The following is a 26,095-nucleotide window of genomic DNA, read 5'->3' as shown; positions in this document are numbered from 1 at the left end:
CTGTCGTTGTTCTTATCTCGTTCGAAGAGGAATTTTAATTGAAATGGAGATAAAAAGGAGAGGAGAGAAGAAGAGCGTTCAGATTAAATCTTTCGATATCCTCCGTTGAAGGGGTGGAACGTTACGTTGCGAAATTAGATGAATGAAAGTGAAAGCGTACGCGTGGTAACTTGTTGGTAAGAGAGACACGTTTATGAATGGTGAGGTTAAAAATTTTTCTCAATTTGTTCCATTTAACCTTTCAATAACCTATTCCTAATACGCGAGGAAGAATTTATGCAAATTTATCGTTTTTTCTCTCTCTCTATCTTTCTCTCGAAGAGAAAATCTTCGTTTGGTTCGACGCGGCCAATCTTCTTAGCAGAACTTCTTCTTCAGAAGAGCGCATTCTACGTTCATACTCCGTACATACTCTCGATTCACTTTCCTCGAGGAACAATTACCACGTTTCACAGGTGTGTCGCACGCGTTTAAAGAAATTCTGTCGTCTTACTTGCTGCGCATACTCTTCTCTTCTCTACGCGTGGAAATATTTAAGTTTTTTATCACGGAGTGGAAGGACTTTCCGCGAGCGAAAGTGATGTTCCGGGAAATGGCCGTTCCGACCAATCGCGAGTTTTGTTTTATTATGCTCGAAACACGCGGAACGTAATCGTTCCTTACAAACAAAAGAACAAAAAGACACCTCTTTTCCTAGCTTCCAATCACCTATACCGAATCTATTGAAAACGATAAATTTGTTTCGAAACGGGTGAAAAGAGAAAGGAGAGAGAGAAAGAGAGAGAGAGAGCAGATTTTTTCTCTCATTTTCTCGACAATTTTTACAAATTTTTCTCCTCGATTTATTATCCATTCAACACTTTCTTCGAATCGCAGAGAGAGAGAATTCTTCTTCTTCTTTTTTCAAGCGTAATCATTAAGAAGAAGAAGAAGAAGAAGAAGAAAAGAAAGTTTACCAGGCCACGTTTACTTTTCTTCTCCGTCCCTCGTCTCGGCGACACCGTTCATTAATATATTCCCTCCTCGGCTTCAGGGTCGATCGAGTTGTACTTTCTCCCGAGTATCCGAGGGAACTGAATTCCGTGCACCGACCGAGCATCTATCTCCGCGTACACGTGTATCGAATCATTTTTACCTGGGCGGACATGACGGGGGAATCGCGAGACACGTATTCCTCGCCGCCACGCAAGATTCTTCTCACGAGTTCGTTCATCGTGCCTGTCAATACCTGATAAAACGGCTATTAAACTTCGTATACCCGTTAACGATAAATATAATATATATTTATAGAATATTTATAAACTTGTGCTACACGTTCGTATCATTATCCTCCTCGATTTATTATTTATTAATAAGTTAGTTCACGCTTTCAACAATTTAGAACAACGAAGTTAAATTGTTAAATTGTTCCATTGCAAAGAAAACGGTGAAAGCGTCCTTGTCGCATGAACTTGATTCACATCTGTTATAACCGGCCCCGTGTTACAAGCGAACCAGTTGGCCACGCATCCGTGTTTATGATCGAAGAAAAAAAAAGAAGAAAAAGCGGAGGAGTGAGAAATTTTGCGATATATACGATTTCCTTCTGGAAAATTTCGAACCTTTCGAAAAATCGTCTACGCTTTTGACGTAAGAAGAGAGAAATAATCAAAGTCGGGAAGAAGAAAGGACGTTGAATAATCGAGAAAACGATATTCGATAAAAATTAATATTTGTAATTGTTCATCGAGTTAGAAATTACGACGAGTAATTACGTAGTTACGTAAAATACGTAATGGACACTTACACGTTCCGATGAAAAGAAAAAAGAGAAAAAAATGAGCTTTTTCGAAATGACATTTCCCCCCCTTTGAAAGAATAAAAATAATTTCCCGTTAACAGGCGTGAACAAGAAGGATCCTTTAAACGAAATCAACGGGATAACAATAAAATCAATCTCGCCGCGGCTTGTATTATGTTCACGCGAAAGCCTGGCCGGAAAAGAATCATGAAAGCGGAGGACCGAGGGGGAGGGAGGAGGGGAAAAATGGCACGCGGGACGACAATGGGAAACCGAACGCGGCCATCCAATGAACCCCGGCATCCGACAGTTTCATCATGCCTGCAGCAGATCTGATCTCCCACCCGGAACTTTCATTCTTCCATCGATCAGAGAAATCGTAGCCACCCGTGGCTCGTCGCGATTACACGTATCCGACTCCTTCGTGTGCCGACGTGTCATCGTGAACGTTGCGTCACGAGCCAGCCAGCCAGCCAGCCCCGTTCCCGGGAAAGGAAACGAGCGGAGAATATCTAAGGTGGCCGTGTTTCTCGAATTCTCTTTTAACGGCTCAATTTCTCGAAAATTTCTCCAGATTCCTTCCCTTTTCCTGATATATTTCTCGCCTCGATCGGAGCCTTCGATTATTCGAACAATTGGTGGGACAAGGAATATTTAAAGTAACCGTTGTTTCTGTTTAATCTTGTTTAATTTCTCGAAACGAAAGATCAGTTTCTATGGTTTTGGTAAGATTTTTTCGATCAGTATGTAGAATTTATTTAATTCGAATTATCTTATTGGAGGATCGATGGGATCGGTCGAAGAAAGGTGAAAAGGAAACATTTTCTTTTGGTGTCATAGAACCATGTTGCGTCACGCTGTTCCCAGGAAGAGAAACGGAATATATAAGGTAATCGTGTTTCTGAATCTTTTTTAATGGTAAATTTCTCGAAAGATCAATTTCTTTTATTTTCGATCATATAATACGTGGCATTTCTTTAATTCGAACAATTCGATTATCTTATTGGAGGATCGAAGAGATCGGTCGAAGAAAGCTAAAAAGGAAACATTTTCTTTGGTGTCATAGAACGTTGCGTCACGCTGTTCCCAGGAAGAGAAACGGAATATATAAGGTTTCTGAATCTTTTTTAATGGTAAATTTCTCGAAACGAAAGATCAATTTCTTTTCTTTTGGTAATATTTTTCGATCGATGCATGTAACACGTGATATTTCTTTAATTCGAAAAAAGATGAATTTCTGAATCTTTTTTAATTTGCTAATATTTTTTGATCAATGCATATAATACATGGTATATTTCTTTAATTCGAATAATTCGATTATTGGAGAATTGAAGAGATTCGTTGAAAAAGTTGAATTTCTGAATTCTTTTTTAATTTCGAAACGAATGATTTCAATTTCTTTCTTTTTTGGTAATATCTCTATAATCCGAGAATAAATGTGACATTTCTTTGATTCGAACAATTCGATTATCTTATCGAAGAAAAAAGAAATATTTCCTTCGGTATAACGTTGCCGCGAATCTCCTTCAAATTTCTCGAAACGAAAGATCAATTTCTTTCCTTTTGTTAATATTTCTCAACGAGCGTAATACGTGGTATCTCCTTAATTAATTCGGAGAGGATTGGATCGAAGGAATCGGCACTGCGCTTTCTAAACCGAGCGCGAGCTAAATTTCCCAATTCTGTTGCCCAAAACCAATTAAACAATCACTCGATCAAAGTTATTCAAATATTTATTCTACCAGCTATTATTACATCTTTCATACGTAACTCATTCTCAATTACAATTACTTCCGATTATTATCGCATTACATTCGGAACAAAAATAATCGAAAATTAAATAATCGAACCAACTTTAACTTAAACTATTGGATTGGCAACTAAGTAATTGCGGATTTCACTCATAGATGGCTTCAGTTGAATTTTTAGGTTTGCTGGCGTAGTCCAAATGTAAAACACATTTTGTTATTTGATAGTTGGCAATTCAGCTGTCAATCGGTAAAAAAAGTTTTTTGATCGGTTGCGTAGTTTTCGTTTGGCGTTCGTTGAAAAATGGAAAATCAAAAGGAACATTATCGTCTTTTTTATTTTCGCAAAGAGAAAAACGCATCGCAAGCTCACAAAAAGTTATGTGCTGTTTATGGCGACGAAGTCTTAAAAGAACAGCACTGTCAAAATTTTGACAAATTTCGTTCTGGTGATTTTTCGCTCAAAGATGAAAAACGCTCTGGTCGTCCAGTTGAAGTTGATGACGACCTAATCAAAGCAATAATCGATTCGGATCGTCACAATACAACTCGTGAGATTGCAGAGAAGCTTCATGTATCACATACATGCATTGAAAACCACTTAAAACAACTTGGTTATGTTCAAAAACTCGATACATGGGTTCCTCACGAACTGAAAGAAAAGCATTTAACGCAACGCATTAACAGCTGCGATTTGCTAAAGAAACGTAATGAAAATGATCCATTTTTAAAACGAATGATAACTGGCGATGAAAAATGGGTTGTTTACAACAATATCAAGCGGAAAAGATCGTGGAGCAGGCCACGTGAACCAGCTCGAACAACATCAAAAGCTGGTATTCGTCGAAAGAAGGTTTTGTTATCAGTTTGGTGGGATTACAAAGGAATTGTCTATTTTGAACTCTTACCACCCAACCGAACGATCAATTCTGTTGTCTACATCGAACAACTAACGAAATTAAACAATGCGGTTGAAGAAAAGCGGCCCGAATTGACAAATCGAAAAGATATTGTATTCCATCATGACGATGCAAGGCCACACGCATTTTTGGTTATTCGGCAAAAATTATTGGAGCTTGGTTGGGATGTTTTGCCACATCCACCATATAATCCTCACCTTGCACTATCTGATTACTTTTTGTTTCAATCTTTACAAAACTCCTTGAATGGTAAAAATTTCAATAACGATGATGATATCAAATCGTACCTGATTCAGTTTTTTGCTAATAAAAACCACAAGTTTTATGAACGTGGAATTATGATGCTGCCTGAAAGATGGCAGAAGGTCATTGATCAAAATGGACAACACATTACGGAATAAAGTTCTTTAGTTCCATGAAAAAATTGTCTTTGATTTTCTAAAAAAAATCCGCAATTACTTAGTTGCCAACCCAATACTTGACTAATTAAATTCTCCTCTCTGCCCCATCGAAAATATAAACCGTGAAGAGATTACTCGCTCGAGACGATTCCGTTCCGGTTCCGTGGACGAAGGGGTTAGGTAAGGAGTTGCTCTCTGCGGAAAATCCGGTCGCGAGGCGATTCGAAGCGTTGGTCGCGCGTGGAAAGGGGGGCAGAGGTGTGGACGGAAGCACGGTCGAAGCGCGACGAGGATCGGTGCGAAGCACGAGGCGAGGGGTGGGGTGGGGGAGGCGAGGGTCGTGTGCTGGCCTGGCATGAGAACTACCTTCGCCGTTCCGGACGTGGCCAAATGAATTCGTTCCGAATGCAATTCGCAATTTGTCGTTAACGGTCTCGCGCGAGACAAATGCCTCTTACCTCTGTCGAGCGTTGTAAATGCTCATCGTGGTGTAATTAAGTTGGAGCCCCCTGAATAAGAATGCTGTGTACACCCGATTTGGCCCGAATAAACTGTCACGCGCACCCTGCCGCCACCGATCGATCGCCGCCACCTGCGAGCCGGCTGTGTGTATCGTTCACGATTTCGAGTCGAGTCGAGTCGAGGCGAATCTCGGACCTCGACCGGATACGTGGACGGACGCGAGAAAGGAGTTGCAAACCTGCCAATGCATTTTGATCCCCGTTGATTAAAGTATTCCCGAATCTGAGGATTCGAGGGTTGAAGAAAGATTGGGGGAGAGAGAATGGAGAAGGGTTAATGGAATTGGAAAAATTTCGTGTCAATGTCCTCCATGAAGTTTAAGTCTCGGTAATTTTGGAAAAATTAATTTTCTATTAAAGCGTTTTAAGAAGAATCTAAGGATTTGGGAAGGAAGATGTCAGTCGAGATTAAAAGTTTGGAATTTGGAAAATATTAGGATCTAAGAATTAGAGAATGAAATTAAAAAAAGAGAATATCTTTGGAACAATTTGTAAGATCTGTAAATATTATTCGATCAATAATTTAAAGTTGTTAAAAACGTTTTACAGGATCTAAAAATTCGAGAAAAAAGATGTAGAAGATTACTCGAGATTAAAAGTTAGGAATTTGGAAAATATTAAGATCTAAGAATTAGAGAATGAAATTAAAAAAAGAGTATATTCTCTTTGGAACAATTTGTAAGATCTGTAGATATTATTCGATCAATAATTTAAAATTGTTAAAAACAGAATCTAAGAATTTGAGAAAAAAGATATAGAAGATTACTCGAGATCAAAAGTTTGGAATTTGGAAAATATTCTGTAGTATCTGGTAATTCGAGAATGAAATTAGAAAGGTGAGAATATCTTTGGAACAATTAAGATCTGTAGATCTGTAGATATAGATGTAAGATCTGTAGATATTATTTGATCAATAATTTAAAATTGTTAAAAACGTTTCACAGGATCTAAGAATTTGAGAAAAAAGATGTAAAAGATTACTCTACTAGATCAAAAGTTTGGAATTTGGAAAATATTCCGTTGTATCTGATAATTCGAGAATGAAATTAGAAAGGTGAGAATATCTTTGGAACAATTTATAAGATCCGTAGATATTATCCCATCAAAAGTTTAAAATTTGTAAAATATTACTTAGAATCTGAGAATTTGAGAAAGAAATTAGAAAGAGCGAGAGATCCGTAGAACTGCGTCGAAAGTTTGAAATTTGTAAAATATCGCCTAGTATCTAGACTAATATCTTTGAGCTGAGAAAGAAGTGTGAGAGGGGCGAGAATATCATTAGCGCGGAACAATTTTTTATAGATAAGATCCGTCTCAGCATAGTGTGCACCCTTCGAGTGCAAACGTAAGAAGAAAGGGCAAAGGAGATGAAGCAGTAATCAAACTAACAAGTTGTTTCGTGATTGGTATTAAATAAAATTTACTTTCGCAGAGGAGCGGAAAATTGTAAAGGGATAAAACGAAAAATAGACGAATGGAGAAAAGAGCGGAAAGAAGAAAGAGAGGGAGAAAGAGCGGAGGAGAGTGAGAGCGACGAGTAGTTATCTCGGCACGAAGGAACCTTTACCTCCATTCACGGTATTGCGGATGTGTCCAAATGAATTCGTTCCGTATACAATTTACAATTTGTCGCGAGGCGTGCGTAAAGTGAGATAAATGGTGTTCTATATCTTAGGATGGCTGCTAGACAATTAAGTTTCAATCTAGCCGAATAAATGAATAATTCGATTGTTGAGAGAGCGAAGCTGCTTGTGAAAAGGCGTTGCGTTCGTTTTAAACATTTAAATAAAGAAAAAAAAAAAAAAGAACATTTAAGAACGGCAATCAACGTCGAATCAAAGATCAAAATTGTTTACTCGTAAAATTAATTGCAATGAAAGTTTACTCCTTCCTCTATCGATCCATCGAAAAATTAATTTATATTTATATTTATGCTCGTATAAAAAGAAAAAAGGAAAAAGAAAGGAAGGATCACAGCCGTTGCTGTCAAATTTACTCATAAATATTTAACAGGATGCTCGTCGATTCATCGTCGTCAACGTGTTCTACAAAGGTCAGACAAATTAGTATTCCTTTTTCGCAAATGTTGACTCGATGAAAATGGGGGAAATTTTTAACGCTTGACGCACGCTCTTGCTCGTGTCACTGGTTAGCCGCGTCGCACCAGATCGGAGAGTGCATTCACGTATCGAGAGAAATTTTCTCGTTGCACAGGGCCATCAGGGCCGCTTTCCTTTCCGATATTCTCTTTTCGAATCGACAACAAGTTGCCGCGAAAACTTTTTCACGTCATCGTTTCGTCTCGAGCGTGTCTCTCGATGAATCACACCGTTCGTTGACGTAAGTGGTGAAAATAACACCGATGCTCGATACACCGGCGTCGGCACTTTTTATTTATCACGTTTCTCTCCATCTTATCTCACCAATATTTGACGATTCGAGATAATTTTTTTTTCCTCGAGAAGGAGTTTGTTCCTCGAATTGAGAAGAGTATCTCGTTCAAACTTTTCAAGTCGAGAGAATAAACTGTTCGTTTATCCTACTTTCACTTCAAATATTTAGCATTACCACGTACTATAAGCGTTCGATAATACGAAAAACTCATCCGTTCGGCCAAATGATTTTTTCTCTTGGTATGCAATTGGTATGTATATTTATATTACACGGATTATCGGATGAAATAAATCATTCTTTTCAACTGTAAAACCAGTTTGCTATTAATTAAGAAATGCAACGTTACGACACTTTTTATCGTGTAATAATACGCGATAATTAGAAAGATAAATAATTAGAAAGATCGTGATGATATTGTGTAAGATTTTATTTATCTTAAAAAAAAAGAAGTTACACCGATAATCATAAAATATAAGCGACGAAGTAGATTTATTATGTTGTCTATTCTATGATAATATACGGATGGAAATATTTCACAATTTCTCAATCTCCAAATCCGATAATTAAACACGTATCGCGTTTACATCTGTCTAAATCAAACACGTTTTCCCTCTTCTCACGGTTTTGTTTCAATTCGAACGAGATCTTGCAAGTTTCGCCCAACCCGTTACGCGATAAACAAGTATTCCTCTTCGCTTATCGCTTCTCTGTTACGACATTTCTTTTCCAAATGAAAAGAGATAAGTGGAGAGGCAAATATTAGCGATTTATGTAACGAGAAGGAAAGCGCTACAAACGAATCTGCAAATTTAACGCACTTATAAAAGAAAAAAACGTATTGTAAAATTTCATTTAATAAACTACGGGTATTTATATGCAAACTTTAAACATTCTTTCAGGAACATTAACATTCATTCTTTCACGAATACACGTGCAAAAGAAATTTTACAAATTTTAAATCATCTCTTACTCAAAATCGTAAAGAAAAATTTCCAATTCTATTTCCTCTAATGTTTTATAGATAGATTATACAATCAGATTTATCACGCATGTAAGAATATAAATTCGACTTTGCTTGAAAGAGGAAAGAATGGAGGGAAATAAGTTCGATCGATTAAAAACGCTGTTTGTAACAGTTTCCAAAAATCGAGATATTATTACCGCAAGAAAAATCTGGTATCGGGACCACTTTCTTATTGGAAAGGACGCCATTCACTTACGAAACGAGAATTCTGACATACTCCCTGGGGCTCGTTCATGGCCCACATACGAATACCTTTTGAATACGATTTCCGGACATTTTTCCAAGATTGTGTGTATCCCCCTGCACTTCGGGGGTCACCTACTTTTTCGTAATTTTTACTCGCTTCCATCGCGAGGGGATGGGGAGAGGAAGAGGAAGGGAGTATAATACGAAAAATTTTATTTTTGCGAAACAAGTTTTCCCCTCCACCACCGCTCCTATCCCTCCTCTTCCTCTCGCCGATTCCGCGGGATGAAATCTGGAAATATCGGAGGGGAGGAGAGATGGACCGAAATTGAAAAGTTTCGTCGTTTGAGAAAATTGCGTGGCCTCGGTTTCCAACCTTTCGATTTCGAAGTTAAGGAAATCTATATTTCGTAACAATTTTCGATTCTTATTTCACGGGGATGGAACTTCTCGCCGCGATTGACGTGTAATTTAACCGCAGAGGAGGAGGAGGAAAAAGAAGAAGAAGAAAAGAACTCTTCTCCCAGTTTCCTCTATAATATAATATTTGGTGGGATTAATTCAGTGTTAAAATTAAGAGGAACGAACTAATTCATGCATTGGAGCGAAAAGTTCAAGGACATCGAGATTATACCAGAAATCTGACGGACAGGTGAAAGTTTCAGAAGTAAAAATACCGAGATATGTAAATTGTCCGGCTTCGTTTTTTAAATTGAACGCACGAAGACGAAATTGAAGGAAGATTGGGGAAAAGCGGGTTAGGAAAGAAAAAGGATCGTAATTTTCGATCGAATCGCGTTAATTTAATCTTCGATCGATCCATCTTTCGAGCCGAACCACAAACCACCTCTCCCCCTCCCCCGAGTTGCGGAATTCGATTCGATTGCGATCCTGCCACTGTCACGGCTACGTAACGAGATGGAAGGGCAAAAGGCCAAGGTGTCGAGCTGTCACACGTGGTCGAAGGCCTAACCGATCGTAACCGTAACCAGACAATCCAGATTCCTGCACCCTTGCCGGACGATACGGAGCGTGAAATCAGCTTCGTGTTCCTGTAATGAGGAGATCGATTCATGTGTAGCATATAAACACGGTGCAACGATCCTTACGATGACGTAAGGGATTTTTTTTTAATCCTATCTTATTATTTAAAATTTCACCAGAGATCGAGAATTGTGATCGACAGAATTGGATTGGATTGAAAATAAGAAAGCAAGGAATAAGGAATAAAATTTCGTTTCAAATGGACGAGAGCCTCGTTTTCCAGAGTTTGAAGATTTTTTTTAAATACATTTTTTTAAATAATTGAAATCGATCAATTTTCGATCCAGTGACGAGTCAATAAGAGAAATAAATAAATAAAATAAAACGTAAAATAAAATTTTATCGTTTTTCTTTTCGAGAAAATCGAGATTGAATCGTGTATATAATCGACAATTTCTACGAATTTACATTTTCGAGAATTAATTTTTAAACGAAATAAAATTGATTCTACATTTTTTTCTTTTTCCTTTTACTTATTTTCACGTGTAGAATAATCGATAATTATTCGTTCGTATCCAATTGTGAAATTATTAATCAATTTCGCTTGCAGTCAGAAAAATTTTATTCCGTTTTTTTTTAAATAAAATACGAAATCGTCAGAGTGTCTCTTACAAATGATCATGATTTTCGAAAATAGCGAAAAGTTGGAGAAAAATTGTACGTAGAGAGAGAATTAAACAGTCTAGACATCTGGTCCGACATGTAAATATGTCGGAAGTGATTTGATTTTAAGGTCGCTTTCATTTCTTTGAATTAAACATTTCGAGTTGCTGAAAGTTACCCGATATAACGAGCTTAATTGCTGGAAATTAAATGGCGCGAAAGAAGAAGAATGCAAATGGCCGATGCGGCTCAAGGTTATGGATGTTTCTTGGAAATATGTGCATAATTTATCCGGGATAGATTGCGAAATAGAGAAAAAGAGAATGGTGCGGGTGTCGTGCGTGTAAGATGCGTGTGGAAGGTATGAAAGAAATCGTTGAGTAATAGTTGATCAAATGGAATCCTTGAAAATGTTAATTACCTAATGATACTGATTGTGAAAGTACATAATATAATTGACTTAATAATCTTATCTCGTTCAATTTACAATTTTTTAATATACGTATCTACGTGATGAATCTTACAATTCCATCCTTGTTTCATAGAAAATTGTACAAGTGAAAAAGCAAAAATTTCTATTCCATCCAATCATTATCGTAATATACGATTATTGGTGCGTGTATCATCGAGGAAAGGAATTTAATTTTTTTCAAGAGATATCAAAATGTTAATTTTTCAATACTTTTAATCATTAGAATGGAATACTTTAAAAAAAATCAACGAACACGATGACTTTTGTAACATCTCGTATATATATTTGATAATTCCAGAAAAAAAGTTTTAAAAATTAAGGAACGTGTGTCTTATCGAATTCACCTTGAATTATATACGTACACAGATCTGAATGTAAGAAGAAGAGGAAGTAATAAACCTGGATGGACCTTGTTCTATAATTGTGTACTCTGCTTATCGAATCCTGGCAAAGAAACTGAACGAAACTTACTCAAAGCACGCACAAATAATTTATTTACCAAATTCGCGCATCAAGTTCGATTCTTATTCGTACGTAAAAAATAACGATACGAAATATCGTGAAATATCACTTGTTGTACGCTCACAAGTGTGTACAGAGACTTTAATTAAATTTTTATTATCGCCCAATAAACTGTTGCAAAACATTTCGAGTAATAAAAACTGGAACGGCAACGATTTACCACTTATTTACGTCGCATTTAATAAACGCATTTTCATCGGGCGATCGACGAAGGTTGGAGGAATATCGGTTGCAAGAAAAATAAAGCCATAAAACTGTTGTCGAACCTCTTTGTCTCTTTGAAGAAAGGGAGGAGGGGAAGGAAGGCAACAAATTCGATACTCCCAAACCACAAAGTTGATTGCTTTATGTCGATTCCCCTCGAGTCGAGTCGAAGACATTTCAAAGGGGAGGGAGAGGAGAAGGAAGAGGAGGAGGAGGGAGAAAGAGAGGAGGGGAGTAGAAGGAATCGACAAAAGGAGAAAGTATCCATCCTCTCGTCTCGTGACCGATCTTTCGTGCTCTCAGCTTCGTTCCAGTCATTTGTCGTCTATCATAATCTTCTTATTGCGAAGAATGGATTTCATCACGTAATACACTGTTCACAATGAAAAGTCGAGCGATCGAGCTCGAGGTAACGGAGCTCTCGTCGATCGTCGAACAGAAGAGATCGAACATTTGTTTTCCCATTGTTTAAATTCGTTCTACGTACGCCGGTACACGATTTTTCGACGCTCCTTTCTTTTTCTTCTTCTTTTTCCTCTTCTTCTTTTTGTTTCTTTCTCCGAAACGGACGATTCGATTAAGTGGGGCGCGCGTGAAATTTTGTACGCGAGAGCAAAAAGAGAGGAAATGCGTGCTCGTAATTGCGAATGAACGAACGAGAAAAAACAGTTTTTGGAAATTTTCTAATCGACAAATTTCCTTTTCGAAAAGGAATGCTATAAGGGATGTTAAAAAAATTTCGATTCACGAACTGTGAAAGTACTCGATCTGTTAATTTGCAACAAAAGATTACCCTTTGAACTATCAAACTTTAAAACGATCACGATTCACGATGAAATAATTCAGACTCGTAAAAATTAGTCATCTATACGTTTCCTTTCTTGCTGTGTAGGCACAAGTTTCTCAGGAAAAAAAAAAAGGATAGGGTAAAAAATTTCAACAAGCTCGTTATATATTAATGTCGAAGTGGTGTAACAAACGCATACACCGACCGATGACGATGTTACGACAAGGAAAGTTCCAAAAACTGGTGTCGCTTAAAAAAAAAAGGAAAAAGAAAAAAGGAGAAACACGAAGTTCGAGAATGTATTAGGTCAGCGTGGAGAGGAAGGAGCGCAGAAGGCTTTCTTTCTTTCCTTCTTCCTTTTTTTTTTTCTCTCTTTTTTCTGATGAATATTTCAGCGGGAAGGCGTTGTAAACTGTGTCGACCTGCAATACCGACTTTTAAAGTTATTTAATCAAATGAAACGAGCCCCCGGCCGTGCAAGTTCGCTCGTTACTCCCCCGTGTAAGTTTCATTAATTTGCATAGCTCCGTTTCGAGAAGGAAACTATGATTTTTATAAAGTCGCTCGCGCACGTTCCATCGAGAATCATGGAACGCAACAGTGAAATGGAACGGATCTTTTATTAACGTTTAACATTTTCCGTTATTGCCACGACACAAGCGAGATTGATGATACCTCGAAATGGGAATATTGTGTAACGAATTAACGAAAATATTAAATTTGTAGATAAACGTTCTTGCATCGTTTAAAAATGAATTTCTGCTTGCAACGATTTAATTGATACAGGTAGATGATGGATCGATTTCAATTTTTGAATCGAATTCTTTCGATATATATTATAATTCCTCCTCAACTGTTATTTTTCTCTTCTACTGCAAATAAAATAACTGTAACCAGAAAGCGGTTGGAAAGCGACGTCGTAACATTCTCTAATTTTTTCTTTTCCTTTTTTTTAAGCACAAAGAAATCGTTCCCCTTCCGCTCCATTTGATTCGATACAATTTTCGATCCCACGAAAATTATTTATCGTTGCATAAATAACGAAAGCGGGAAACTGCTTTCTTCGTGCAATCGTAATCGTTAAAATATTATTTACGTAATGAATTTTTCTTCTCGACTGCAGAGACAGAAAGGGGGGAAAACTCGTGGCAAAAGAAATATCCATTCTTTCTCCTCGTTCTCGCGAATAATCTCGTCTCTGGAATCTTTTTACTCTTCAACTCGCTGTCCCTTAAAGAGCAAAACAAACAGTCCACGAAAGAAGTAAGGAGAGGCAAAAAAAAAAACAAAAAAAAAAAAAAAAATACTCGCTCGCAACAAAAAAAAAAAATGATTTCAATTCATTAACTCGAAACGTATATCCAGCTATATATATGTATACGTACTTTGAAAAGTCAAAAACGCGATTAATTTTTTTTAACCAATCAACAGTATTCTTCTCGTCAAACGTAGCTCGAATTAATTCAAATTCAATCGATACGTGGGTAAGATAGATATCGCTCGCTCTTTATTAAACGTCAGATTTAAGGGACTTGCTGTCCCTTAAAGAGCAAAACAAACAGTCCACGAAAGAATTAAGGAGGGAAAAAAAAAACAAAAAAAAAAAAAATACTCGTTTGCAACAAAAAAAAAATAATTTCAATTCATTAACTCGAAACGTATATCCAGCTATATATATGTATACGTACTTTGAAAAGTCAAGAACGCGATTAATTTTTTTTAACGGAACCAATTAACAATATCCTTCTCGTCAGACGTAGCTCGAATTAATTCAAATTCAACCGATACGTGGATAAGATAGATATCGCTCGTTCTTTATTAAACGTCAGATTTTTATATCTCTCTTCTCTTCTTTTCTTTTTTTTTTTTCTCAGCCAGCATAGATCGTTCGTTTAATTTCCGCGTCAGTCAAGGACGGGGCCAAGTATCGGGGCCCGGTTCCGCGGGGGGATGCGGAGGGGAATGTGGAAACGAAATCGAGAAGGAAAACGAAGGAAGGAATGGAAAAAAGAGAGCAGCGAAGAAGAGAAGGCAAACGAAAGAATTCCCGGTGCCGTTTTCCCCGAAGCTTTTGTTTGCTTCGTTTTCTCTCTCGTCGTAAAATGAAACTATTGCTCTATCAATCGCCATTCCCCTTTCCTCGTTCCCTCTGCGGCCGGCGAACGAACATCCAAGCCTCGCTCGCTCCCTCCCTCGTTTGCTACCTGTTTCTCTCTTCCTGTCTTCTTGTCCATCCATCCCTCCTCCTCCTCCTCCCGACTGACCTTTTCACGCTTGCCAACGTTCGAACGCGCTCACGCGTCTCTCGTCAAGTTCGCAAGGCTGAGAACCAAGCCCACCTTCTTCTCCTCCTGCACACACCCCCGCCGACTGCTCGGATACCTAAGATTCCTTCAGAGATTGCGGACGGAATTTTCCTCCTCCTCGTCTTGTCTTATCTTAGCCCTGTCGGTATTACAGTCCCTCTCGTGCCCTCCACGGATATCCCTCCCCCCTTTTAGACAGATAAAATTCCTCGAGGAGAGGCGAAAAGACCACCTCCCCTTTTTTCGTCCCTCTGGAAACCTGAAACCGGTGCCTCTGTACTAGAAACTACTACTACGCCATTACCACCGACCGCTGCTACTACTACTGCTTACTCTACTACAGAATCCTGCCGGTATCCTATCGCACCCAGTGTTTTCCAACCTATCCTCGCGAATAAACTCGGCCGCGTTTCGTCCTTGGAACGCGATTACCAAGATCCGAGGGACGATTATGCTTCGTGTAAGAACAATTGAAAAGCGAAACGAAGCGAAACAGAGGAAGAGGAGGAGGGAGAGGGAAGGAGAGATGACGAACGAGGGAATTGAGAGCCACTGTTTTCTATGGGAACGGTGCGTGGATATACCTTTCCCTCCTTGCCGAGGAGTTTAAATCGAAAGATCCCCGTTTAGATGGATCCATGGTTTCGGGACGGGATATCCCGTCGAATCGATTCGAAATCTTGGAATGGCGGAACGGTCCAATCTAATAATTCGCACGGATTACGATTGCTCGGCGTAAGGCGTCCTGTGGTTAATTGAATCGCGTTCAATGAGACGATCGATTCGATCGATGACAACACGTGGAATTTGGAATTTTTCGTTCGGGCTCGGAATTCGGAAATTTTTTCTGTTTGACGATTCGAAACGGTTTTTTCGCCGAGGAATTCTTTTTTTCTTTTTTTTTTCCCCGTTCGTGGAAAATTTGTATCGGGATTACGGGAAGCGGATTAATCGTATTTCGTCAAAGCGGGGGCGGAAATATCGACGCTTGCTCGGGAATGAATCTTGGAATTGAGCGAAGTTTTCTTTGAAATAAATGTTTCCATAGAAATTTTCAGCTTCGCGCCGTAACCCCGTTTCCCCTCATCCGTTCAGGATTTCGTGGTCGGAATCGAATATTTTTCTATTCCCAACAGTTTTATATTTTATTTTTATCCTTTACGTACGTACACGTTGGCCCTTTTTTTTGCTCAACTTTTACCAGTAGGCAGTCCACGGTCATCGTCCATTACCGTGGACGGAAACACGACTGTACCTGTCGGTTTGTGTTTCCAATCTTGTTTTTGGAAAATCGAATCACGTGCGATTCGAAACCCACACACATGTATACATCTAATATCCTATACGCATAAAATAATGCCTCGATTGTAATTGAAACGAACATTGTCAAAATATCGTATAATTATTGATAAAAGTTTCTAAAATCGATGAAGAAAATCATTTATTGTCGATTGAAATCGTTTCACGAAGAAAATGGAAAGAAACTTATATCGAAAGTCATCGAGTATCAAATGCAAAAGTGAAAGTCGTCCAGTGAATTAAATTTTGGCAATAATTAACGAGTTAATACAAAGAAGATGTTCAATCGAGTATTTAATTTCAATCGTGGAGATTTGCATTAATTATTTCACGAAGCGTCGATCGAGCGTCTATTTCACACGTGTTACTTAAGAAAACAATTCGTCTGATATTTTACAGCTACAAATCTGTTGCTTCCAGTAGAATCTTTTCACGTAATTTCAACGATGAAAAGGAAACTCGTTATTAATCAGAATCGAGAATAACATTCGCTCAACGCGCTCTCGCGCCGAGTAAAAATCGGTAAAAATGAAAAGACTCATTGTGAATATGTATTTGGAACGTGTGCCCTTGGAAGACGGATCGCGACAAACAACAATTGATCTTCTTAACTTTCTTTCGATCGCTCGAATGAAAAAAAAAAAAATTCGTATCTAATTACGCTTTACTTTCTCCGTTCCGTCTTTGAAATATTAAATATTTATGAAATCGAGGAAAAAGAAAGAGAGAAAAAAAAAAATAGTTTTTAAAATAGCAACGTACAACGGACCGATTTTCGAATAACATTCCTCCGAGCACGAGACTCATAAATAGAATTACAACCGTCGGAACCTGTTTGGCGAAGAAGAAAGTTGATGGTCCCAAACTTGAGGTCTCGAACATTGACCTCATAACTTTCCTCGTTGGCCTCGTTTTCCACGTTTCGTTTGATTTCCTCGTCGCCGCCCTTCTTCTTCTTCTTCTTCGATATCGTAGCAAATTTATTCACCACAATTCGCAATTCGTTTCGAAATTTCTCTTCAAAAAAGGAAAAAAAAAAGAAGAAGAGGAAGTGAATTTTATTCCACATCTTCGTCGAACATTATTAATTAAAAATTGGCAAAGGATGATAATTAATTAATTCTAATCGCGTCAGGACGCGCGGCTTGCAAGCGACAGGGACAAAAGTTATTGCGTCGAGATACGTGCTTGCGGTATCTGGCGATAAAATTTGCATTAATCGTTCCCCGCTGTGTGGAGAAACGAAAACTCGAACGGCCGAAGACGCGGGTAGATTCGGCCGACAAAAATTAATTACAATCCATGTGAAAAAGAAGTCAAGTCTGAAAACGAGCAAAAACGAATTTCGTTCGCACAGAATCCTCCTCGAATAATCGAAATTTCAGAAGAAATAATTCATTTTTTTCTTTTTTTTAAATTCAAACTTTCTTCTATCTCGTTATATTCTTTATAATCAGTTGCGGCGATTATAACCTCTCCCCTCTCCCCGTGCTTTTCCCGTCCCGTCGGATATTCGAGGCGGAAATTGGTCTTGGTCGGAGATATCGACAGTTAATAAAGTTCCATAATTACCGCACAGTCGGAGAAATAAACGGAGCAAAATAATTCTCGAAGCGGGGGGGAGGGGGGAGGAGGAATGAAATTTAAATAGACACGTCGCGATCCCCCTGTTCCCCCGCCGTAATCATAGAAGTAACATTTTTCCGGTTAATTAATGAAAAGCCCAACTCCAAAGAGTTTCCCACCAACTAATTGACACGTTTCTCCCCCGCTGTAGCGTATCGCTTGATTAACCCCCCCCCTCCCCGCCCGAATGGAATATAATTGCGCGTTACACTTGCGAATTTATATCGTTTGCGAACACCACTATTTGACCATCGCTCTAATTAATCTACTAATTACTCGCGGACCGCACGGATCGGCAATTGTGCGCGGCAATAGGAACGGTGGAGCATCGTTTTATTAACCCCGTTGTTAAGCAAAAAAAAAAAAAAAAAAACAGATTGAATGAAGGATATAACGCGATCGTTGTAATTAGCTTAAAAATCGTGTTCGAAAAAGAAAAAAGAAAAATCCCTCCCCCTCCCTCAATCAGAATGAATATTCGACAAACTTTCTCAACTTATCAACGTATTTTATTACTCGATTACGGAATTTTAAATGTAACCGCCTCTCGTCTCGCGTGATACCCCAGGTTCGGAAACAAAAGAATTTTATCGATAATTAAGCTCGCCGGAGCTTTCTCCGAAAAGCATTATAGTCGATTGGGGAAAATTCAATTTCGAGTTAACTACCGGGGATATATTAAAGTAAATATATTAAAAAAAAAGAGAGAGAGAGAGAGAAAGAAAGAAAGAAAGAAAAGAAAAAGTACTATGCTTCGAGGTTTAATAAAACCTGGAACGGTTGTATGAAACGGTTGTATGGAAGGGTGTATTTCGTCCGTTCAACCCTTTATTTCTAGCCTTCGATTCGATGTTTTAATATTTGATCCCCCGTGAATTTTAACTTTCGCGTTTAATTAATATAATCCGTGTAGAATAAGAAAAAAATATATATATATATATTTCGCGATAGAGAAGAGGGGATTTTGGTAATATGATGAAAATATTATATGCAGATATCTCTCTACATACATACCTCTGGAAACGGCGTTAGTTTGGAAGAATTAATGAAAATTAACGTTACGAAACGTGATTGGCAACCCCTCAAACGATCCACAGGTTGGAAATCCGCGAAATTTTAAATCGAACTCTTCGTCGATGGACGAAGAACAAGGTTCGGTTGTTCAAAATACAAGCAGAGAAAATAGGAAACAATCCAACAACACTTTGAAGTCCGACACCTTTGCAGCGTGAACTTTTTATTTATGAACTAGCCGCGATCGTTGTAAATTGTGTGTGTGTGTATACACATATATATATATATATATATATACGTGGATCTAGATGGCGACTGGTACGAGGAAAGGGTTGTTGTAACAGCAGAGGAAGAAAGGAGCACGAACGGCGTCAACGAATAAAAGGGTTGTGGGATGGGTCTGTGGAAACAGGGAGGAAAATAAAAAGAGGAGAGTAGGGGGGGGGGGAGGAGATGGGAAGAAGGAAACAGAGGCGAAAGTAGCGCGCGGAACGGCATTACGTAGGTGCAAGAAGAGCAAAGGAAATGGAAGAAAGCGGCGAAGCTGAAGGCAGGCAAAAGGGAGAGAGCCGCAAAGGCCACAGAGTCACCCAGTGACTGCACCTACACCCTGGCCCGTCTCCAAATCTACTCTACAAGCTTTTTCTATTTTAGCCCCTTATTTTTCCGTTCTTCTGATTTATCGTTTTATTGTTCGCCACCCGGTCGTCAGACCGCTAAACCTCGCCCGCCCACCCTTTGTTCTCCTCCTAACAACTCCTCGATCCTTTTTTTACACTCTCTCTCTTTCTCTTCTTCTTCTCTCTTCCCCCGTTTGCACAGAGGTCTCACCTCTGATCGACACGTAACGACGCTCGTCCCGGGGCAGACCTCATCCTCCCTCACCTACCACCGATGGATCCACAAGTCTTTTGGCACAGAAATATCGATACAAGCTTTGCTCTTGCTGGATGCTGGCCATATCTTTTTTGACGCGTTAACGAGCGTCAAGAGTCGTTCTTAATCAACGATTCTTCATCTTTTTCTATCTTTTATCTTTCTTCGTTTATCTATAAACGAAAATTATTAACTTTAATTCGTCATCTTAGATCATTTCCAATCAATGATAATATATTACACCATCGATCGAATATAATGATAATCTAATAATCGATATTCTCGAATAATCTGTGCTTCCAATCGAACGACGATCGAGTAACGCGACGAATTATTTCGAGGAACGTTAACGTGACCGAATAGATACTTTATTCTCGAGAAATCGAAGGAGGAGAATAACTTTTATAAGTACCACCACCACTACTACTACTATTACTACTACCGCTATTACTATCTCGTAGCACTTTCGAGTCGTTTCTTTCGGTCGCGCTGTCAAATCATGAAAGATTCTCCTTGTCGTCGGGCTGCGGGCGAGGCAACAAGGGCAAGACGCGTCCCATCTTGGCTGGATATCCGCCAAAAATCACCATCCCCGATTCTCAACCGTCTCTACCATCTATTCGAATCCTAGTCCACTTCGTGATCCGACTATCAGGCCACCCTCTATCTTTTCACAGGGAGGCTCGAGTGAACTCGACTATATTGAGAACCATCGTGGGAACGTCGATCACCACGAGGAGAGTGGTTCTGCGCCTCGTTTGCCAGATACCAGCGGCAACATCGGATGCGGGAACATCTTAAATCAGAACTAACAATAAACTTACTTACTTACTTACTTACTTACTTGCTTACTTTCTCCTACTTTGCATTCCGTATCCTCTTTTTTTCTTTCTTTCTTTCTTTTTAAACGTCTTTCTGCCCGCCGTGATAAGGCAGAAATCCGCGGGGAGAAAGTTTCGACGACAGAAACCTCTGGTTTAATTAACCGTGCTTTTTTCGCTCGAGAACTTTACGTTTTACGATCGCGAGAAACAATTTTTATTATCGTCGACGAGTTTCGAATATCGAAAAACAAAAAGAGATAAAATTTATATTGTCGTTGCGGAAGGGATGAATCCATGAAAAATCTATCGTTTTCTTTTTTCCCTAACTTTGTGTGTTCGTTAATTTACTTGTCGTCGAATCGAACGGGGAAAATTTCGTGACGCCGTTCGTAACAGCTACACCGTCGCGGCCCGTTTTCGTGGAACACGCTATGTTTTTCCAGCTACGAGGGAGGAGGGAGGGGTGGCTTTTAACTTTAAGGCGGCTCCCCCCGTTTCTATTAATTCGAATTACGGTCGGACTTTGCACCGCGACGCGGATACGTGCGACGTCTGTTTAACGATGTTTCAGCGTCGTTTGTATGCCACGCGTTCTATTCTCAGCGCCGTGCAACCATTGCGAAATAAACACGATTATACGCGGAGACTGGCGCAAATTTCGAACTGGTGCCCAGCGTTATAGTTATTTCTGTTTAAAAACGAAATAAAAGTGTGCAAGGAGGAAACAATTCGAAGGAGAAATATAAATAAAAAGATACGAACGATAAGATCGCCTTTTCGTTTATATCATCCGATTATGATTTTTCGTTTGATCAATAAAGGGTTCCGAAAAAACTTTTAATAATTTTAGCAAGTATAACAAATAATACTAATGAATTAATTTTTTTTTTTTTGCTTATTTTGTATCATATATATGTATATCATCCATTTCTATTTATATTCTATGTAAGTGGTTGGGGATAAAAGTAGCTCGGCTAAAATTTGAATAATCAGACGGTACGTAAAAATACAGGGTACATCTTTTAGGAGAATGGAAATTTTATTTTTCCTCGCATATTTTTAATATTTAATTTTACATAACAGGGGAGTAGCAGCGATCGATGTCGTCCATACCGATCGTTTCAAATTTAAAATGCGCGCAGTCAATTTGAGCGTGAAATTATCATTATCGAGGCAAAGAATTCTTAATTATCCGTTAATTAATGATAAAATCGATACTCCTCTTCCCTGGATTGGCCGCATAGTTTAAAACATGCCAAGTTATCCGCGTCTTTAAAACGTCGTCTTCACCCATCCAGAGATGATATTCTATTAATTTGAATCACGAACGGACTTTGCGTCACGTGCGACGTCTGTTTAATTGCGATCCCGTGTATTTCGCGAATGCCACGAATTTAATGTCTATGCCGTGGCCGAGAGTAGTATCGAGAAGTATCCGGGAATATTCGAAAATTTCGTTAAATTATTTCAAGTTCACCGTGCGTAATTTAACGCAATGAAATGAATTCGTTGAATTTTTACAATGATTTTCATATAACGGAAATTCCGAATAAATGCGAACACGAATTTTTCGACAATCGTTGAATGCACCAACGATTCGATACCAGGATGTTTAAGATGGCCGAAGAACTAGAAAAGTACTGGAAATTTTAAATACTTGCTTGGTATGCTTGGCAAGGAAGCAATAATTAAACGAAGATAAAAAATAGGAAAAAATTTTAGACTTTACCTTTTTAATAATTGATAGAAAATGAAACCATTATTATTATATTACAATTTATTACATATCAGTTACAATTTAAAAACAAGCCAATATGAAAGAGGAAATATACGAAGAAAGCTATTCTTTTCTTAAATATTAATTTCTAAATATCAAAATAATTTCCATGCATTTCCTTGTGTCGTATATTTAAACGGTATAAAATACTCGAGCAATCTTCAGCGCATGAAACCAAGTTTCATCCAGAAGCGTATCTCCGCTAAGCGTAAGTTTGTGAACCGTAAATCTTACGGGGTTGAATCTCACCTGCAAGGTTTTATGGTTAATAAACGCAAATACTTGGCGCATTGCTTATGCGAATATTGATACACATTAACTGTCGAAGCGATAGGAACATTGCCGACGACAATGGCGGGAAGAACGGTGCCGCAAGCACCTTATTGAACAACGATATTAATGCTCCGTGCGCGTGGAAGTTTGCAAACGGTGCTGGGGACGCGTAATCGCGTGAAACATCGCAGTAAGGGTTGGATTTAACGACTCGCCAGATTCCTTCGCCTCATCTCGTCTATTTCAGTCCCGAAATCGCTTCTGTGATTGCACCCACTCAAATTAGGGAAGCACGGATATCTATAATTATAGCGAAAAATCGTATTTATGTATATTTTCTTTTCCGTTTCTTTAATTTTTACTGTTTAAACGAATTTTTATTTCAGAGATACAAACAAATATCGATAAAAATCAATTTTTATTTGGCCTTTTCTTTTTCCAAAAGTGAAACGAATATTGAAAGAACACCATTTCGCGATACTAAGCGTAAGACACTAATAGCAGTTTTTTAAAATTCCATAAAATCACTTTCAATATTTTTTTTTCAACGGTGGATAACACGAGAAATGCTCGCTTCTTTACCGTATGGTAAAATTATTTAGCATGGCAAGCGACATAAAAAAGAAGGAAAGAAGAACAGGTGGCGCGATGTGCACACGAAGCTGGATGATGTACAAGTGTTAAGTCGCGCGCGAGAAGCATGCACGTAAGACGAGAGCGTATGTTTCGCGCATGCAATCCACCGGTATGGAAGAGAAATAATATATAACGAGCAGGAGAAGATGAAAGGTGGTGGTGGTGGTGGTGATGATGGTGGAAAAAAATAAGAGGCGAAATTTACCGAGAATCAAGGAGAAAAGTGTAGAAACCTTGGTGGTTCTTGACGTGCCCGCTCTTTTTCGCGGTTAAGCTTCGAATGGACCCGTCTCTCTTTTGTCCTCGCACAAGTTCCCACAACTGAACGCGTGGCTGTGCCTCTGAAAATATTAACCTAGGTCTTAAGAAAGCCATGGTTCCTCCAGGTTTTCGCAGTTTCAAAAGTTAAGAACGCAACGAAACAATTCACATGGCTCGGCTCGTTGCTTCGTGCTTTTTTGCAAATTGACTGCACAACCGATGAGACTTTAAGGTATGGGAAAATGAATTGAATGTTTATTTATATTGTTCATTCTCTTTGCTTTCTCTTACCAATCTTACTTTCGTTAGATAAGTCATTAATATAAGTAAATATTTACGAAAAGGTAACCACTTTCCATCTTGATGATTTTTTATTAACTTCCTGCATCTGTTATTATGGTGAAAAGTTTATGAAAGTTTTATTTGGCGTTGTTTATTAAAAAGTTATTAACTTAACTTAACCTAACTCAAACTGAATCATAAATCATGAATCACCAGAAATTAAATAAATTTTTATTCGAGATTAATTAATTTGACATGGTTAATTACAAATTTAGTTTCACGCCAAATTAAAATTAAATAAAAATTCATTATATTAGCCGATTTAATGGTTATCATTGGGTTTAATTTTTTTAATCCAGCCATCTCTTAATTACATATAAAATTATATTTAATCTAACTTGATTTAAATTATTTCAAAAAAATTTTTTATTATATACAACTTTTTGTATGGAATAATAATAATCTTGATAACATATTAAAAAAAAGAAAATATCAAAATCGAAGAACGAATTATTTTATAAATAATTTTATAAATTTTTTTAAATCATTTCAAAAAAGAAGATATATATTATTCAAATCATGTTAATATATTTAGTCATAATATGATTATATTAAATTTAAATCATATTTATTTTATAACATAACGAATATTTAAAATACATTTTCGTTGCGATTCAACCACAACGCGTATCCTGCAAATGACAGTGTGATACGCAAAAGAATACATGAATAAAATATGATTTTTGTCACGTAACAATTTCGATGCATTAGTTATGCTGTGTTAAACTTCTTGCATATAAAAAAGAAAAAAAGGATATCCTTCTCATGGAACATAGTTATATACAATAAAAATAAATTATTATATTACTTCACAACCGTTATCCGGTTACAAAAATTGTTATTTCTGCGTACAAGTTGACTTACAGTTAATCATTATCACAGATTAATATTCGAATATCAATAATATTAATATTCCTATGATAGATAATCAATAATACGAACGAAAAGTTAAACAATAAGATTTCTTGCGAACAAAATGAAAAATCATTTATAAATATAAATAACCTAGCTTTGAGAAGCTGAAATTATTGGAAATATTTCACGTTAAAAGAGGAAAAAAATAAAATAAAATTAGGAGGCGGAAGAGGCGGAAGAGACGACATCCGACATGTAATTTATACTCTTCACTCTCTGCGATGATCTTGCAATCTTGATGACACCGATACGCGCATAATGAATCCCCCGAAACTCTTTGATCTAAATTTTTGACGTAACTTGGAAATTGGGGAACGATTGGATTAATTCTGCTAAAATATTTCGAATTGAAAATTTTTTAACGTCTTAATCATTTAAATATATTAACATAATTTTGTTAATTTCTATCTATTTAATATTATAATTTACAAAGATTCGAAAAGAAGAAATATTATAAATACACTTATGTGCGATACACTTGCAAAAGAGAATGCGTGCGTCGGGAAATAGGAAAGTACGAACAATTTCATGAGCCTGTTATCAGTGTCAGCACGTTATTTTAGCAAATGCTGTTTCACGTTAAGGCGGTCATAAATGGGAACGGTGGCCAAAAGCCGAAGATTAATTCGAAACTCGAATTTGATCGCCAAATGTTGATAAAGAAAAGCGGGGAGCGGTCTGTAATTCCAGAAAATAGCGACAAATGGATGCGTGCCAGGAATCCGTGTAGCTTGACCCACTCGGTCAAAATGGACACCGGCAAAAATCCAAATTTTCAAAATGCGTCAAGTATTGTTAATGTCTGTACACCGACGGATTCTCTATTCTAGGATGAGTGGGACAAGAATAGAGCAGCGATGAATGTCATTGACGTTAAAGGAATGGAATTGTTCTCGATTTACCTTGAAAATTATAAAAAGATGACTAAAATTAATTCCAACTGGTGTCGTTGATTCGTGGACGATGTTACGAGTTTCGTGTTACGTTTTACGAGCTAAATCGATGATTTTTATATTCTTATTCAACGTTTTGCATTCTAATAAATATTAATAACAGAATATAAATTATTAATTAAATCGAGCTCAGCCAAATATTACCAAATAAATCGCTGTGGTGACGTTATTTTAACGTTGATCAATGTTGAAACAGTTTAATTCGACAAATTATTTTTTCGCTACGTTACAATATAACGTTTAATAATTAATTTTAATTTAATGTAAAACATTGTGATTTTTTAATTAATTAGAAATTCTTAATGAAGAAAAAATTCTTAACAGCAGTGGCTATGAGTAATTCTACGGCTAGATACCGTAAATGTCGCGCAGTTTTTCCAAGGTGTA

The 26,095-nt window shown here is 37.7% G+C and overlaps 1 long non-coding RNA gene across 1 annotated transcript; it reads right to left on the bottom strand.

The window, feature by feature from the left end:
• Positions 1 to 8,224: 8,224 nt before the first annotated feature.
• LOC107965634 lies at positions 8,225 to 21,189 on the bottom strand. Its single transcript, XR_003306522.1, has 3 exons — positions 20,580 to 21,189; positions 19,683 to 20,523; positions 8,225 to 10,026 (listed from the first exon to the last, which is right to left on the bottom strand). It is a non-coding gene; the product is annotated as an uncharacterized LOC107965634 (long non-coding RNA).
• Between the last annotated feature and the right edge of the window lie 4,906 nt (positions 21,190 to 26,095).

This window comes from Apis mellifera, linkage group LG1 (genome assembly GCF_003254395.2).
Source record: "Apis mellifera strain DH4 linkage group LG1, Amel_HAv3.1, whole genome shotgun sequence".
Classification (NCBI taxonomy): Eukaryota; Metazoa; Arthropoda; class Insecta; order Hymenoptera; family Apidae; genus Apis; species Apis mellifera.
Note: the sequence above shows the minus strand (reverse complement) of the source record. Positions and strands in the feature narration are given on the sequence as shown.